General features: G+C 26.7%; 1 protein-coding gene across 4 annotated transcripts in view; it reads left to right on the top strand.

Annotated features, from left to right (window-relative positions):
• LOC100164904 overlaps positions 1-17,473 on the top strand; it is a 224,385-nt gene that overhangs the window by 16,672 nt on the left and 190,240 nt on the right. For 3 of the 4 annotated variants that reach the window (XM_029490137.1, XM_029490133.1, XM_029490134.1), the window contains exon 1: positions 11,797-12,041. The exons of the other annotated variant lie outside the window; for it this stretch is intronic. The gene's annotated coding sequence lies outside the window, so the exon portion shown is untranslated. Of the gene's footprint in view, positions 1-11,796; positions 12,042-17,473 lie in introns of those variants that run through there. 4 annotated transcript variants of the gene reach the window in all.

The following is a 17,473-nucleotide window of genomic DNA, read 5'->3' as shown; positions in this document are numbered from 1 at the left end:
TTTTACTAAAATGTCCACTTTCAATAAAGTTCAATGAATGTTTGCTAGTAGCAATTTTAGAATATTATACTATTCTGTATTATTAACTGACGATCACACACATACTGTTAAGAAATAATAACGGCATCCATTTAGGACTTGAAACTTCACAGAGTATATTTCAAATTTTGAAGAATAAATATATAATAACTATAACAGACTACGAAATGACGTTAGATAGGTCATGCCTATATGACTGTAGTAAATACTAGTAATGCGTTTTTACACATAAATACATAATTACAAAAATTCGTCCGCAGGATGTAGTAAAGAGATAGCTGCATGGTGGGGTGGTTTTCTTACCTTTTATAATATAATATGTATATATCGGTCAATAAAACTGTCAATTTATAGGTTATGTTTAAATGCTAGTGTATATGTATTACTACTATTTAGTGAGTGTGTATATTTATATATTATTATAATATGTTTATAGAGGATAATTTAACTTAATATCATTTACGCATATCATAAACTATTATGCCTAATTTCTTTAATTATTGAAGATATAACTGGAGAATTTTAGTATCTTAATTTTTAACTGTACACTTAACTGAGTTCTGACAAATTCACCTAATAGGTACTTGAACTCTGCAGGTTATCTGAACTTTGTAATTCAATTTGTCTAAAGCGTTTACAACACATTTCATAATATGAATGCAATATTAATATCGATAGTAATTCCAACGCACGGGAACTACACAACTGTGCACGTTTCTATGTAGTGATAACTCTAAAATATAATGTTACTTGAATCCATTACTAAAATCCCAGTGAAAAGGCTAAAAAACTAATTCGCTACTACGTAACTTTAACGTTTTGAAGAGCAGATCGTTTTTGAAGAGGTTTTATAATTTTTACACAACGTTAATATTATTATGGTAACGTGGTATACAATATGATTTTATTTTAAATTATGTTTAACCTTTAATTAAAACTAATAGGTACGGGGTAGCTGAAATTTTTTATCGATACATACTTTATGGTTTTACCTTTTGCAAGATATATTTTGTAATTTGAGCTAATATTGCGGTGATTTGAACATTCAGTAGAAAATCACTAAGCAGGATATTTATAAAATATGTACATTATGCAGAGTGAGACCATTCGTTAAATAACTAATTTACGTTAATATGAGTCAGGAGATGTCATGGAATCACTGACAATTGATAGAGAATGGTGATTCGTACGGCTTGCATTAATTATGCTTAGTGGCAATAAAAAGTGATGTCTACTCTTATATCTGCCCGTTGGAATGCGAATGATTAATTTATAGGAGTATATTTTTAGATTCTGAGAAAAGCGATAAATATATTGGTTTTAAAATATTATTCGTGTGCTTTTTTTGTTTGTCCACCATCACATTTTGTCTTTTGGAGCAGTAAAGATGATGTTTCAATATTAAACTTCAATATACATTTTCTGGTAGCGAAGTGGATTTAATTGGTATTTTAAAGGGGCAAAAGTAAAAATATCCTAGTTATTTTGAAAATAATCTGGTGAAACAATAATAAATTAGAGGAAAACGATAATTCTCACCTTCAAAAATCAGTTTTGAAGAAAATTGATTGTATATTTTTGTCATTACTCAAAAATAAATAACTGCAAAATATATTTGAAATTTTCACTGAATACTTGCTTATTGATAATGATTGTATTATTTTTATATATTACTAGCTGTCAGCTGATCCCGTCCACTTGGTTTCCCGTTAAATGTACCAACTCTATATGATTCAAGCTTTGTTCAATTCATTATTTAATATTCGATATGATGTTCAAAACTTATCTTAACTTTTTCGTTACCCGGAAAAAGAATTCTGATTATTCAACTCCTTTAGGATGTAACACACTGTGGAAGGAATGTCTTTTTAAGTGTAAATGATATTATAACATTTTCCTAGCAATTACAATCAACTGAAAAAAAAATTTGAACCAAATCGTACAAGCTGTTCTCAATTGATGAATTACTATACATTTTTCACACCATTTTTAAGATTCCGTACGGTAAAACGTTACCCTATTACTAAGGCTCCGCTGTCCGTCCGTCCGTCCGTCTGTCACCAGGCTGTATCTCATGAACCATGAAAGTTAGAAAGTTGAAATTTTCACAAATTATATATTTCTGTTGCCGCTATAACAACAAATACTAAAAATCCTAGAATATACAATATAAGCAGTGTTGCCAACATGTTTATAGCTGATGGTGGTACGGAACCCTTCGTGCGCGAGTCCAACTCGCACTTGACCGGTTTTTATATATATAGACTATAAATTATGATATATGACATCGTTTTAAAATTATTTTTACTATCCATTATTTACATAGGATGGTATTTTAGTTTGGTATTTCGGAAACTGGATTTCAACTTTTGTGGGAATACAACAAATTACTATTCATAAACAAGCAAATTTGTTTAATAATTTAGTTCAACTATAGTACAAAAAAGTTATAGGTACCATATTATAACGTAACGTCATTAAATTCCATTACTAGATGATTCATTCACTTAAACTTTTGTCAAATAAAAAATTCACCTATTACATAAGTACATTTGTTGGGAAAAAAAATATTTACAGATTGTATAATTATATTTGAAAGTACAGGTACAAAAAAGCCTTATAATTAAATATTTAGTGTTGACTATTTTTTTTAAACGTAAGTTTCTTTTTTATTTTTAGATTTAAAAATAAGAAATATAAAACAAATTAAATAATCTTTTTGGTATATAAAAACATACATTTTGAACAAGAGCATATTTGTTGTCAAAAAATTATATTTTTGCATATCAATAATTGTATGAACATATTTAAATGTTTTTTGATCCATTAATGGATATTAATTTGATCTTTTTAAGTAGGTAGGTACATACAAATTTGAAATTTTGACATAGTACATGGTACATGTATATAAAACAATATTACTATCGACGACACCCTGCAATTATTGGGTCAGGTAATAATAATCAGTTTTTAAAATGTGTAAATTTGCATGAGATTAATATAATAATAATCAACTAATTTCTGTTTTAGTTATTTACATCCGGATTTTATTGGATATTTAATAGGTATAATTCAAATATTAAACATACACAATTAGAAGTAAAAAAATAATCTACTTTGTTTAGTTCGCCGTGAGATGGTGGCATATATGTCTATTGCTAACTGACAAGTAATAAATGAGGTAGGTACTTATGGAAACCTTAGTGTGTAAACAGTGATTGAATGAGTGACATCTCAAAAAATTCTACGGCTATTTACTAGTGTTTCAAAATACTTAAGTAAACATTTTCAACTCTATTTAGTATTGAGATGTTGTCAATTAATATCCTATTGATTCCAATATGTATCCAAGTATAGTACATAACGAATTTATTTTGATTGTATTATTGATTGAACAGAAATCTTAAAAATAAATAATTTAATTTGCTATAAGACATTTTCTTATAAAAACACAATACAGCAACAGTTTGAGGATGTATTTTAACATTTTATTAAGGGTTAACGACTACAACGTCCGGACACGTTATGCGAAAATACGAAGCAATGGTTCTGAGGGAAACCATTGAGTATCGGCTTGTTGGGAAAAATCTGAGACGTAGACTTAGGAAGCGATGGTTTTATGTGGTATGCCATGTTCTAAAGACGCCGGGCGACTAGAGACAGGAGAGGGACTGTTCAGAGTAGACGGAGAAGGAAGGTGGTGACTTTGGTATACACGTGGTCATAATATGCCACGTTTAGGATAAACAACTTAAGTAGGTTAGTTTCGTCAATTAACATAAATTAAGTTATTTAAGTATACAATGTAAAATCATATACATTTAACATATTAATGGACTCACTGCAACAACAGGGCAAGGCAATTTTTATCAAAATTGAGTTTTTCCATGGAATATTATTCATGAAAGAAATACTAAATGTTGGTAGAAAAATCAGAAAAATCACTTTATTATTTCCATAGACGTCTCAAAATGAATTATTTCCCGCCTGTTGTGGTAAATGAGATAAAGAATTTTGTTTTGCTTCTCCTGAACAATTAGTAAAATGGACTTGCCCTGTTGTTGCAGTGAGCCCTATTATATTAAAACAAGTAAAAATAATTGTTAGATAGTACGTAAAGTAATAAAAATACATCTACATAGAACGACCGTTTCAGGTAAAAACGTACACATCCTGCGCACACGATTTGTGTCCAAGATAAGTTGTGTATAGGTACATACACGTAGTAGTCTGTAGTATCTATAATGCGAGGTGAAATACAAGGTTTGGTCCTGAATTATTTTAGGTACTATACTAGTTGTGTCTTGGATATTTTTCGGTAAGTACTGTACGGTGTCCAGTGATGTATCTACGGTCGGGAGGGTCTCCTCCTTATTGGTCCGTAACGGTGTAAATTAAATTTTTTTCAGGGTCATAAAAAGTGATTACAGACATAACCCATTACTTTGTATTGGATAATATTATATAGAACCCTCGTGAAAAAATTTTAAATACGCCACTGATGGTGTTGCATAATTCGGACACGCGTCAAATGGGCACAGGCGGTTCAGCACAAGACAATTTAACGCATACAAAATTTCAAGCGCTTATATATTTGTTACATTGTTTTTTTGTTTTTGAGCAGATGTGTTTTAACATTATAAAAGTGTAACATTGAACAATTCCGACTTCGTAACGTTTATTTTTACTGCTGTTAGTACCTATTGTAAAATATTTATTATAAGAATAATATGCACAACAATATTTGACACGCATGTTAGAATAAAATTACCACGTTGAAATTATCCAACTCGTATGCAACCACGTACCTAATCTGTACAAATGCGTGAAGCTGTGCCGTAGCCAGGGGGTTGGCACTGGGGGCACGTGCCCCCCCCCCCCCGAAATTTTTTTTTAGCTCGTTTTATATTATATTATATGTTTGATAAAAATTTAAAGTTAAGGCTATCGAAGTGAACCATTTTGAAGTGGTCGGATTTAGGAAATATTGTACATCCATCGTTAGTACTATATCTATGTGTGTTGTAGTGACTGATCATTAGTGTGTGCGAGTTACCCGAACGCTTTATGTAAATTTAAGATAAACGACGGCTAAGATTCTTGAACGCCAGTAAATTACATACGCGCAGTCACGTCACTACGTTTTGTGATAAAAAAATGTTCAACTGACATGTGCAACAAACTCCCTAAAAATGGAAGACAAATTCACCCAGTACCAAAAGCCCTTTTGGCTATTTTAATTTTGAAAACATATATTTGAATTCCTAATCTCTTTCTAGATTATGTAGGAAATGGATTTATGATCTGTAGCATTGTAAATTGTTTAATTAGTATTATAGTACCAGAGTAATTTTCTTTTTTTTTTTTTCAAAATTCACTTTTACTTTTGAATTACTAAAAAAAAAAAAAATCGCTTCCAACAAAACACACAAAAAGCGGAGAAATTGTTATGTTTTTTTCAAAATTAAAATTAGAAAAGTATATTTTTTTTCGCTTATTGATCTAATTGCACGAAAAAACTACCAGCTTTCAACAGTCCTAATATAGTTTTGTATTTTTGTTAGTAAATTTTAATAACATTCGAACCAAAAATGGAATGTTTTGTTTACAACACATTTTGATATAATGATAATAATATTGATGAATACATTAACCTATGGTTTACAATAATATTAATACATTGTTATATTAAAATGTAGCCAATGTAGGTACCATACTTGTTAACATAAATATAATATGGTCATAAAACGAGTAGTAGGTAGACTTTATGAACAAAGTGGTCATAATTAGATATTCTAGCATTTCAAAGGCTAGAGAAAAAAAATTAAGTGCCCCCTCAACATTTTTTTCTGGCTACGGCACTGGCGTGAAGTATCCATTTTTTATTTATATTTAGTTACTTACTTATCTACTGTATAAATTAGCACCTATTGAAATAAATTATGTATTATTTTAAACGAATATAGGTTATACCTGTATTCTTTAATTTCTACTTTTTTTTCTTTTAATTTGAGTATTAAAACTGTAGTTGATTAATTTAATTTCCATTTTAAATCAAAAATATACTATTAAATATTTTTAAAACAATTGTAATATTATATTTTTATTTATATGATATAATTAAAATTGTATTCAATTTTATTAAATATTATTGTATACTATTGCTTAACTCAAATCATAAGTACAATAAGACATACAGTTGAATGATACCTAATACCATTAAAGCAAAAACAGGAAGATATATTCAAAAATATTTTAATATTATAAAAGCCATATACTATAATATAGGTAGGTACATATCACTAAGTTCAATCAAATACAAGTACGCCATTTTTACTTGGCATGTAAAACGAATGCAGACATAATTAAAATACTCAGTTGTATGAAATACAGTATATTTAAATGATTATAATTTTATGAGTTCTTTTTAAAATAAACCATTTGAGATAATTATTTATGCACAAACACGTTATAAAATAAATATGGCAAGTGTTATTGTATATGAACGTAATGGCATTACAATTTTAAATACTTAATATCAAAACAATTAATTCTAGATTTCAAGAAGATAATTGGAAAATAAAATAATATAACGCAGGATATGAAATTTGATTCAATATTTGTTTTAATATAAAATATAATGAATATTATGATGAAATAAGAAAAATATTAAAGAGAATTGTACATGGAATAATTCAGATAAAAAGTTATGTACATAATATAAATTTTTTCAGAATATAAAGGGCTGGAAAAGATAAGACGGAATGTATAAAAAGGTTGTGCTTTGACTTCTAGATGTTAAAAAAATGTCAATTACCTACATAAGGCATTGAATGTTTCAGATGAATTGAGTATCAGTAAAATAAATTATAAAAATGAGTATATTTTACCGAAAAACCCCATTTTCTATAGAATCAAAACATAATTCAATTTATTGAAATACATTTTTTCGCAATGCTAAGTATTCTTAGTTTGGGTGTGGGAAAAATTAACATCGATAATTATTTATTATTTCTAAGATGTAGAAAATGCGTTTCAATAAGTCGAATCAAATAATATGCAGGAGATGGGAATGTATAACATTTTAAGTTTTTAACCGTATAAAATAATAATTGGGATTTCGTTAGATGATGAATTTCTTTTAAATAAACAGCGATATCGTCTATCGAATGTTGAAAAAACAATAACAGTACCTACAAACGTCGTTTTGTCGCCGCATCGTAATGACTGAAGACGTGATTTATCATTGTTATTACAGTGCTCAGTCAACCACGTAAATCGGAATTTACATACTTATCTAACCAACCAATTGGTCAATGTTATACTGATATATTACAAAATCTATACAAACATACTGTCTTATATAAATTATATAAGCGTGAATGTGTAACCACACCCCCAAGAAATGCCATCATTATTTGGTAATAATTATAACACTGCAATACATATTGAGTATAGGACTTTTGTTCATACATAATAATATAGTTGTTTGAGCAATCTGTTGTTTATCACTCAAGTTTTATAAATAAGTATCTAACAGCTTTATTAAATATGCAGCAGGTAGTTAAGTTTTATGGACATGTATATAATATAGTAGCTTCATTAAAAATAATAATGGTGATAGCTGACATGGATATATTTTTTGAAAGAAAAGGAAAATTATTAATAAAAAAATGAAATATTTAATAATTAAATCATAGTTTAATGAACCGAAAAAAAAATCAGTGAACCCCCTATGCTGTATAAGAATATTCGAGTATACCTCGTCACTGAGTAGGTCACCGCAGTGAATAATATTGATGTAATAACATTTGAATTCAATTATTAATCATTCAAATAATTGTACCTAAACGGAAAAAAAATAACTCAGAGCTGAGTCAGCTTCTCAAAAATATTTTATAATAGATTTAAGTATATCACTATACTATAAAATTACTATAGGCGATTTAATTTTCTATTAATATAGTATTAATGGTATATATGTAAGGTACCCTAACTGAATTCTGTCAATAATATAACATAATAAATTATAATATTAATTATTATTATTTATATTATAAATAAATATGTTTGTTACGAAATCAAATATCTTCAAACTAGTACTAAATATATTATGTAACTTTATTGACGTATTTTTGATAATATTTCAATCTAGGTACTATATAATAATTTGCTTGTTAATATTGGATATGATAAATATTTGTATATAGTATACATATATAACATTTATAAATTACTATAATAACTGTATTACTCTGACTTTTCCCGGAAGGTGATTATTTTATTGGGTCTTTCAAACAATTTTTATATTTAATGTCGCAATAAAAACACTGAACAGATCGCCGCACGGCCGCACGGGTGCATTCCTATTTCACCGCTTATAGTTTTCCTGGTACAAGACCTGTGTCGGTCGTTTATAACATTTATCGTTGTTTGAAAAATGATTTACAATATTATACAAAAACTAAATCATGTTAATCGAGTCAGTAGTTCTAGAGTTAACGCTTTTTGAATTTTAATTTCAGTCTTATATAATATAACTACAAGATGAATAGATCCATTTTTTGGTATTAAAATATTTAATTTTGATCTTAGACTTGTCAATTACGCATAACAATTAGAAACTTGGCATTATTATTGATTGTGCTGTTCTTTACATAAATAATTACAAAAATAAGAAGTTTGATAAATTCATGCTAAATTTGTATTTATGTTAGTTTGATGAAATGCCATTGATTTAACTCTTTTAGGAAACTGACGACTTACAAACAGCACTTATTTTTAAAAAGTTTTTTTTTTTTTTTATTTTTACAAGAAATTTACAATCTATTCTTAACTAGAACAATACGCAAATGTGCATAGGGTATTTACATATGAATTTTTTGATGGAAGAAACCACCCATTGGTGATACTACCTATTTTGTGTTCTTAAGTTTTAAGTTAAGCTAATTTTAATTTTTAGACAGAAGGTCTCGTAACCATCTTCGCTTAAGCCGTCTAGGTGGATTACCTGGAATGGACAGGCTTTTTTAAAAAGTAAAAAGTAAAAATATTATTGTTAAATTATCTTTGAATAAAATATTAGAAATTGGGCATATCAATAATACAAAATGAACTGTTAATGGTCAATATAATATTATACCCCCAGAATAAATGATTTAAATTAAAAAAGTTATTGAATTTTATCTTATGAAAACATATATTAGTGAAATATTCTAATTCAAAATGCAATATTACCATAAACTATATTTTTAACTCATAATGATATTCATATAAAAGTTATTTTAATCATAAAAAAAAGGTCAAATGCAATTTAAATAACAAACAAATCCATCTTAAAAACACAAAGTATAAAATAAATCTTTTTAAAAATTCGATCTTATTATTCGTTTTTAAAATAATAAAACTACTTTTGCTGACACAATTCATGGATATTATAAAAAATAATAATATTTCTAATATTTTTACGAAATATAACATAAATAGTATGGTTTCAAAAATCAAATTATTAATTCATAAAAGGCAAAATAATGTAACCATATTTCACTTTTAAAGTTTTTAGATTTATTAAATAATTTTTTGTACCTATAGGACTATATTATTATCATTAGAAAATACATCACGAAAAATATCTAGAATAGTTCGAATTTATATTATATATCCTGTACAATAAATAATTACATCGCCCACTTTTTTTCAGTTTCATTTCACATTTCCTTCCAATGTTATAAACAAAATGCATTATCTAGTAGGCCAAACCATATTTTATGGTACAAACTTTAACTAAGAACTTAAAAATGTTTGTCTTTTAGAATTTCGAGTTGACGAAATTATAAACATTATACATAAAAAAAAATCCCAGACGATTACGCAATCAATCTGTTGTATATTAAAGTAGATGTCAAGTGTACATCGTTATTGAATACCTCACTGTAATGGATTCATTAATTTTTAATTCAATGATAAATCATTGTACCTATACCATTGAAAATGATTCTGAGCGGAGACAGCAAGTTATTTTATATAATTACAAAATAATTCAATAGTGTTTTTGATATTTTCTAATTTTGGAAGATTGATCATATTCATTTACTCCAATAATTATTTTATTTACTATTCATATTTCATCAAAATGTTAACACAAACAGTTATACACAAATTGAGACTAGATTTTCAATGTTCTTAAATCACAGCAAAAAAAAACTTATGAACAATTTTAAATTTAAATTTTTAAAAACAATAAAATGTATAATATACAATTGGTTTATACTTTATAATATACCTACGTCAAATAAAAACCAAACATTTTTGTACATTATAAATGACTATAAAAAGCTCAAAAAGACCTGAAATATTATTTTTTAATTTTTTAATTATATTATTATGTCTTCAAAGTGTATATTTAAGAATTTAATGTTAATTTGAAGTATCTAAGATTATTCAGTTTTGAATTACAGAAAAAAAAAATAAATCGATTTTGTAGAAAACTGGTTATGCGAATTTTTTTTTGTTTTTTTTCCTTATAAAATGATATTGTAAATAATTTCTTCTTTTGTATCTATGTAAAAAGGTAATATTATAGTTGTTACAATTCTGTAATTTTTTTTAAATGGTTTTTTTAAAAAAGGTTAATACCTACGCGGGGTTTTGTAAAAATAATTAATTATTTTTTTTGTATGAAATTAAATGATAATTAAATAAAATAGTGTATTATATTTAATTTATTCTGTCCTCTACTCCGAAAGCTACAGTAAACAAAGTTATGTAAATCACTTTGAGAATTCTCCCGATATTAGAAACCTTATTATTAGCAGAAATGTTTATAGTTCCCACCAAATGAGATATTTTGTATCTATTTGGTTTGACTTAATATATACAGAACCATATTGTTAAGAAGTAATAACCTAATAATTACTATCTCTTATCCAAACATAAAATGCTTAATAAGTTAAGAACAATTGGTTGATATATAGGTGTGTATTTATAGATACTTGAAAGCATTCTCAAAATTCATCTTTTTAAGTCCACTATTGGATCTTACCTTTTTAAAAGGAATAGTTGTATTAGTATATATAAATTATTGACTATTGTACATCAAATCATAGAATATTATTTTCCATTCCTCTTAAAAAATGGTAAACGAATTGTAAAATGTCTGTAAAATACGCTTTTACGATAAAATAAAAAAAACAAGTAATTTGAATGAGATATCGTTTCTACGAAATTAATAAAAAAATATGAATATTTTCACGATATACCTATAAAGTAAAATAATCTGAAATTGTAAAGAAATATTATATTGGTAGTATTATACGAGATACCATACTATTATTGTAGTTGGCACCTAGAGTATACCTACTGCAGTATAGATATATAATACCATTTCTGCAAGAGATATTAATGTAGGTACTATAATGTATAATATTTATAGGTAATGAAACGTGTTAAATTTTCTTAATATAATATCCTATTACAAACGGAACAGAAACGAAGAAACGTTTCGCGGAGTTACCTGTACCTATTGATTTATTGTTATTATTTTTTTTTTCAAGTTCTTGACATTTGTGGTAAAATATGATTTCCGATGTGCGTTAATCTAGTCAAACGTTATAGTTGTCAAAGTCGACTGTAAAATGCCGGAAAAAACATTCACGTCCTTCATTGGCGACCACTGAATCCCTCCCCCCCCTTCCGGGGCAGACCGTGGCGGAACGCGGCCGCATGTGCCGCCGAAGGGTGGAAATACGATCCGCCAGTAGTTGGTGTTGCCGTCATAATCAGTCGTTGTTCGGACTCCGTTACGGTTACTTGGATTTCGATACGGTCACGAATGAATTCTTCGAGTGAGTCGCATCCCTATACGCGTGTACGATTCCCAAAATGTGTTCGTGTCATTCTTAAATACATTTTTCGTAATTTCAACGACAATCAAGTGATCTTGGAAGAGTGAAATAGCGGCACTTTGGATTATCGTCGGATTTTTGTTGCAATAAAGTTCACGGGTATGTAAACTCGATTGCATCTATATATGCTTTAAGATATAACATATTAGGTATTATAATATAGTAATGACAATATCTATGGATAAACGTGTTTTGTTAAAAAAATAAAATAGAATATTTCACGAATATTATATTAATATTACTTAAAAATAATAACAATAATACATTTTTGATTTTATTATTGTTTTCAACGGAAAGGTACATTATTTTATATGGATATTGTTTTGTTTTGAAATTAACTTTGAAAAGATACAAATAGTGTTTCAATAACTACGACAATAGCTACGACAAGCGAAATACAAAATATAATAGTTTACAAGTGTAATTTTCTTTAATAAGCTATACTTATATCAACTTTGTTGTACATTATGTTTAAATATTGAATAACAATACTGGATTTTCAATTTATATTTAAATTATTTTATGTCACGAGATACCTAAGTATGGAGTTAGTATTCAGAAATATTAAATTGGATATATTTTGCAATAATATAAGTACCTAATAACAAGAATTTTTTTATTATGACTTGTATTTTGTTCGGTACCTATTATTTTTTAACTTGTTTAACTATATATCTATTTCTTTTGTAATGTTCATATTAATTTGTGTACTGAAATAGTACGATATTCTCTTTGAATGGTTCATTGGAAGTTGTGGGAAAATGTTGTGTTAATTAAATAATTGTTTATATTAGTTGTTATAAAGATAGGTGCTTCCAATAAACTTCAGCAAATATCATATTTTTTTTGAGATTACGGTTTCAATATACTTATTTGATATACTAATAAAATTATTGTAACAAAAAAATAATTGTACCAATTTATTATATAATAAACTATTGTAAAGTAAGACAGTTCTTGAACAACAAAAGTCAAAGGATGGTTTTAAAATGTTGAAGGTATATTTACTCGTTTTTTTTTTAATTGTTATATATGTTTAAATTAGGTTACATATTATTAGAACTAGTTATTGTGATTTAGATAAACACTAATACTTTAGAACATAATTTCATATAATTAATCTAAATCTTGACATAAAATATTTAATTAATATTTTGTTTCAAATAAGCGAGTACTGTATTTAAAATTAAAAAAAAGGTTGTCTTCATTTGAAAATATATTAAAAACATTTTGTGTTTATTAGGACTTTAAGAAAGTATATTCAAACAAAACAAAATCTTATTAAGATAATTTTTATAGTTTGGTATAATTGGTATAATTGGTACAAAATATAATTTTCGAAAGATATTTTTAGTTTTGTTATCAACCGTAATAGCTTAATATTGATATTTAACTAACGAGATTTTATATGACTTTTTAATGAAAGAAAGACAATAGTTTAATTAAAATAATTGTTTTTTTTTTTTTTTAATAATTATAATAATATTTTTTTTAAATTTAATATCCTAAGTGTGTGAATCTTGTATACATATTACATATTTTATCCATAAGCAACACTCATATTTTATTTTTTCATTTAAAACCATAATTATTATTTAAGTTTATAATCCTATGTATGTATGAATGAATACACTTTGCTTTTTGTTAAAATTGTATTAAAATAAAATATCAATAAAAAAAATTTAAGAACTAAAAATAATCAATGTATTTCTCCTTTGGACTTGGTTTTTATTTATGTTATATAAAAATCCAAATCACTGAATAGCATTTATCAACCTATATTCATTGTATAATAAAAAAAAATTTACAAAAATAGGAAATTAATTTAGTTTTAACCGTTAGAATGAACGATATTTTAGTTTTTACAATTCTAAGAAAATGCTGATTCTTTTAAGTACATTATTTGTTAAAAAAAAATTAACAACAAATAATTTTATAACAAGCATAGGTACTGATTAATTGGACAAACATAAAAATATGTTTGATCTGATTACTTACCAATTGAAATTTTTTTTATGGTAGCGTATTTCAGTAAAATTACAGTCTAGTAAATTAAAATAAATAGTGAATACAATACACCGAGTATTATGCCTTTTTCAATACAAGTCCCAGTAACTTATCGGAAAACAACAAAATATTTGAAAACATTTACATACCATTAAGGTAATTCGATGCAGTGTTTTTTGTCCATTCTATACCGATACAATACTTAGTATTGTGATAAGAAATCTGAATCACATAATGTTTGAATTTATTGTTTAAATATAAATTTTTTTTTAACATGAATAATTCCACCTTTTTAGTTTTTAACTTATCTTTTCCTTAAGTTTGATTTTAACTTTTAATTTAAAATCTTAACTTTAAAGAGTTTATAAGCAGTGTTCTCTAATTATATTATATGATTTTATAAAAAAAGTGAGGCGATCAATTTCAAGTAAACTTCATTGCAAATATAAATATGTTTTAGTATTTATAATTACATCCGATACACATCGGTACGATGGACAATATGTACAGTATACTCACATGCTTTTTAGTGAAAAATATTATTCGTTGACCGCAGATTGGTTTCAAGTGGAATGTACGTTCCCATTATATGAGCCCTGCTAATTCTTATGCAGTCATAGTAGTCATACATACTTGTAAGTTATAATGATCACTACACCTACACATATATAATAACATGACTCGCACGCACAACCTCAAAAACGATTTTTTTATATTTAACTCTTTAAAAAGTGTAGGTATTGAATTCCCAAAACTAAAAATGTCTTTATCGCGGATAGCAATCACTAATCTATTGACAATATTGATGTTAGATATTAATTCTATCCAAGTAATCTTTTAGGTAGTAATTCGTCATACGCCATATATTATTATCGTATTATATACAATAGGTTACAAAGAAAAATTGTCTACAATAGTTAATTTAAAATTTTAATAACACTCTCGTATATTTTACAAATTGTCTGAGTGTATAATATAGGTCTATACAATGTCTGATTCATTTGTCACGGAATTATACAATACATTTAAAACTATAAAACGTATTCATTATTATCAAAATGATTTTACAATAATTGTAGATTTTTTTTAAGTAGTGTCTGCTTAACAATTATTTACAAATACATTAATTAAAGAAATATTTACGTGAAATCAAATACCAAAATCGATTGCTATTATAAGTTATAACTATTTATCCATAATTTTAAGTATTTAATATTTATATAGTTAGTGAACATTTACAACTATTTAAAAAAATAATGCTGTTTACCTATTTTAAGAGTTTTAATTGAGTTTTTGAAAATCGTTCGTTAATGTCTTTGCACAATATTATTAATTATAATAGGTATGAACTAATTTGTCAGTCAAGAAAACCGACAGCTATAATTTTAAATATATGTGGAAATTATACCTTTAACCTTTATAAATAACTATTAATCGTTACTATAAATTTAAAAACAAAAATATTTAAACCCGTTGCGTGCTTCTGTGTTAGATATAATACTCGTATTATATATATTTTGGTAAATTTATTTCTATACTTAATATATTTTTTTTACTTAAAATGATACAACTACCTCACATTATGTACGATAAAAACCATAAACGTATTTTTATGGTAATTTTTTTTTTTTAACAACGTTACGTCTTGTATGATGTTTCATCTGAGTGTTTTTTTCTAAATATTCACGAAGAGACGATTCTTTTTAAAATATGTAATATTCCCCAAAATTTAGGGAAAACAGTTTTTGATTGAGTTTGATAATACTTACTTGAATAAAATAAAAAAAAATACTGAAAGTATATTAGGTACTAATAAATTAAAGTCTTACTTTGTAAAAGTATTATTTATGTAACCATAGATAATCGATGATAATTTATATAACTTAATATTATCATTTAATTTCAAATTGTCGTGTAAGTCTTAACCCACATAGGTAATATTTGTATATAAGTTCTAACATTCAAAATGTGTATTTACTAAATTTGGTGTAATATATTTGTAATATTTTTTTTTAAGCTGAAAAATATTTAATTTACATTGCAAAACGAGGAACATGTTTTATCGCGTTAGTAGTAGTCTGGTGATTCAAATGAAAAAATAACATCGTAATCGAATCTTCTCAATGTTACCCAGAGTCTGTAAAATCTAATTTTAAGTTTTAAACATCAGAAAGAAGGAAAAACATTCCAAGGTATTTTAAACCAGTCAAATTAAATTATAAATTGTACTTATCTAAATAATCTAAATATATTTTATGTAATATTAAAAACTGAGAAAGAATGGGCTGTAAAAGTTAAAACCCAAAATTCATATTTTTATATTAATTGCTTTAATAAACGTATTTTAAATACATTTACTTACAGTTAAAAAATTAACTGTATTCTGCTGTATAGATTTATCGATTTTACCTCGTCATTAAGTTTCTATGGATGTGTTAAATTTGGATACAAAGATAAGCCATTACATAGGAACGAAAAACAATTTTGAGCACCAATTGGTATGTCTGGCATTTTTTTTTTTCAAGAATATTTTATATTTTATTCATACTACAATTATCAGTTATTTATTGTTTGTCACGTCTGCACAAAAAGTTAAATTTTCGATACCAATTGAAGCGTTAGGAAATGACCTTTTTCCGTCCAGTGGACACTAAACTCCCGGGGGGCGGAAAAGTTATTGACCAAATCGGATTAATATGCTTTTGATAGTTTTGTCTAATATATCAAATATCAGCTGATTGTTGGATTTCTCCCGTGCTGTTCTATGAAACAATTTACCGAATCTAGATACCCACAAACAGTGGCGTAACCAGGAGGTTAAAGGGGCTATAGCCCCCCCTCCCAATGACTGTGTTAACCTTATAATTTTATCAAGATTAATAATAAAAAGAAAAAGTGTAAATAAAAGGCACGGTATTTTTTTTTTTTTTTTTGTGAGACTTGCCCCTCCCCCCTCCATACAAAATTTCTGGCTACGGCCACTGCCCACGAGCACACGATGATGAACAGTTCTTTATAGTATGTTGTTAAAGGTGATTTCTGAGGTGGCAGAGGCGTGACAAAAAATATAGGTAGTTGTGAGTCGTGTAAGAAGGCAATTTTAGTCATGAGCAAAGTGCAGCGAGCGCCTGCTACTGAAATAGGTACCTACTTCACTTGCCACACAACATACTATTTCAATTAATAATACGCGTTATATTGAATTAATTGTTTTCTAAAACATCGCATATTATATTATACAGTAATAATAACTATATATATATATTATTATATCATACATTATTGTTATGTGTTATTAACTTATGAGTCCATAGCATGTACCATAGTATGGTGATAATATATAGGTAAAACAACTTAAGGGGCCTCGCTACCACGTCTTTTTTTGTCAAAAACTACTGTCTCCAATTCCAACGGTACGGGCCGACAATTATCACCGATTTTTATTCTGAAAAAATATTCCGGATTGTCCGTAATATATACAAGGAAACGGTCGGGCCCATTTTTAATTTTTGTAATTTAAAATG

Source organism: Acyrthosiphon pisum, chromosome A2 (assembly GCF_005508785.2).
Source record: "Acyrthosiphon pisum isolate AL4f chromosome A2, pea_aphid_22Mar2018_4r6ur, whole genome shotgun sequence".
Classification (NCBI taxonomy): domain Eukaryota; kingdom Metazoa; phylum Arthropoda; class Insecta; order Hemiptera; family Aphididae; genus Acyrthosiphon; species Acyrthosiphon pisum.
Note: the sequence above shows the minus strand (reverse complement) of the source record. Positions and strands in the feature narration are given on the sequence as shown.